Source organism: Montipora foliosa, unplaced genomic scaffold (assembly GCF_036669935.1).
Source record: "Montipora foliosa isolate CH-2021 unplaced genomic scaffold, ASM3666993v2 scaffold_412, whole genome shotgun sequence".
In the NCBI taxonomy this organism is placed as follows: Eukaryota; Metazoa; Cnidaria; class Anthozoa; order Scleractinia; family Acroporidae; genus Montipora; species Montipora foliosa.
In genome coordinates, this window is record NW_027179715.1 from 392,501 (window position 1) to 395,000 (window position 2,500).

Here is a 2,500-nt window from a genome sequence, read left to right on the forward strand (position 1 = left end):
CAAAAAGTACATAGCTCACATCTTAAAGAGACAATATGACATACCAAAATGGTAGTTCAAAACCGAACTTTAATAATTAGGACAAATGACATACCAAAAGCATATCTTTCAGAGATATATATTAATCTTAAAGAGACATGACATACCAAAAAAGGGGACACTGAATAACGCAAACTACCGACAGTGCAGACCGTCTGTAAAATGAAAATTCGGCTAGCCTGAATTAGGCCTAAATAACATTTAGGTTAGCCTGTTTACAGTTAGTTCTCAATAATAGTGAGGGTAACGCCATGCTTTACCCCTGGTCTGCACAATCTGCAGTCTGCGTTTTGGCGTGACCGCCAAAAAATTACTTCAAAATCGATCTTTCATACCGGTAAGTTGGACAATGGCGTATTAATTTACCAAAAACATATAGCTTAATGATACAAAAATTAAAGCAGCGCACACCAAAGACAACCTAGAGAGACATCATCAAAAAGGAATTAACTCCACTGATAATACCTAGCAAATAAAAAATGAAACAACTAAAATAGTTTAAGGAGGAAAGCAATGGCAACTCACTCTTTTCCGGTCCCCACCCACTTGATTTCAATATGTTAGTGATTTTCAGCTTGAAAAATGTTAAACAAGGCGACAAAGTTGTGATAACATATTAATATGCTTGCTGGATCCTGCATATATAGTGCTGTTAGCAAGTATCAAAATGGAACGCCAAAGGTGGCCAGAAAAGCTCATAATATGGGGGAGGTCTGGAACCCAGTATGATGCCATGGTAACAGAACTGTTAAGCTCATATTGTAGAGAACATTAAGTAGAATCTTACTGCAAAAAACCAAAAATTTCTGATACAAATTGTGTGAGATATCTCTTTTCATCATATTTGAACAAAATTTGGTTGAGTGTATGACGTCATCACTTGGCATTTAGCATATTTTAAAAACTCCAATATCTCTGTTATGAAAAGAGATCTTTGAAAAAAGTAAACAGCATTTTTCGTCTCACGCAGACTACTTGTTTATGTTTCAAAATGGCTTAGATAGGAAAGATGCGATTTTCGTCATAGTACCACTTTAAGTCCTCAAAAAAAAAAGGAAGAACAAGACCATAGTGGACCATTGTTTATCACACAGTCCGTAAGGTGGAGGAGCTGATGAAGGTTAAATGTTTGAATACATACATCATACAGATTTTCTGCACGTAAGCAGAAATGTTGCAAAAGTTGACTGGCCTCTTGTATGTCTTTCTTCGATATACTAGTCTTTAAAAGAATGAAGACAGCACATACTAATAGCATAAAATGGTCAAAGTACAATTCATGCAAGATTTCTCGCATCACAGGTAATGAGTAATAAAGAAGCCAAGTCCTATATTCAGATGCTTTGTAATGTATCCGGTCATAAAGACTTCGAGGTATCCTACTGATGTGATTAGGTGGTTTGATATTGGCTCTTCTTGAATCACAGATAGATATCTTGTCTCCACAATAGTAAGGTGAATGCCTATGAGCAGTATCAAACCGGCGTGACATGAACACCTTCACAATTCCAAGAAGAACTGTGTGCATATAGTCTATACTTGTTCCCTTGATAACATCGTAGCCAGGAAGTCCAAAACCAGAGTTTAGCCCCCTTATACCATTAACCTCAGGACTCCTTTTGCCAGCAATTTTTTGTTCCCTTGCCACTGTTGCATCTTGAAATGTTTGCTCGTGTGTTCTTGCTTGCATATTGTCTACACAATCTGCTTTCTTCACATATGGATACGTGCTACAGTGCCCTCCTTTTTCAGTGCACACATTTGATCCGCTTGCAGTGCAGTAGGGGCATCCACATCGACCATTAAATTGAGTCATGCACATAAAAAGGCACTTAGCAGGAGCGTCCAGTGAGCTGCTGATGGTTATTCCTCTTACTGTTACAGGTTTGTCTTCCGAGGGGATCTCAACTGACAAGCCATCATGGTAAAGATGTTGCATAATTTCAATCAAGGGCTGCATAAAAGTTGAAAATATTGGTTTTGTATAGCCAAACCAAAGTCCAGCAAAAATTTTGTACTTTCTGGTATATCTCAATCCAGGTGGAGGGTCACATATTATCATATAGACAGGCCAGATACTGAAAGGGGAAGACTTGAATAAAGCCACTCCATCTGTATTCATCTGAAAAGCCAAGTGGTATTGATTCCTCAGAAATCCTCCGTCATTGAAAAAAAATTTATTGTTTTTGCCATCGATGATGTCTTCAATGTTGTCAGGTGTTCCTCCTGTTTTTCCTTTTCTTGTTTAAATTTGTAATCAAGCTGTCTTAAAATAAGCTTGTCTTCAAAAAAGCACAGCAACTGTTGTACAATTGGGAACACGATAAAAGGGTGCCAAGATTTAAATTTCCCCATTTTAAAATCAAGACTACAGTGCATGCAGTAGTCTGTTGATCGAGGTTGATTTTTGCCAATGTACTTATGACAGTTTGAGCACATGCAGTGCCATTCGATAGGGTTT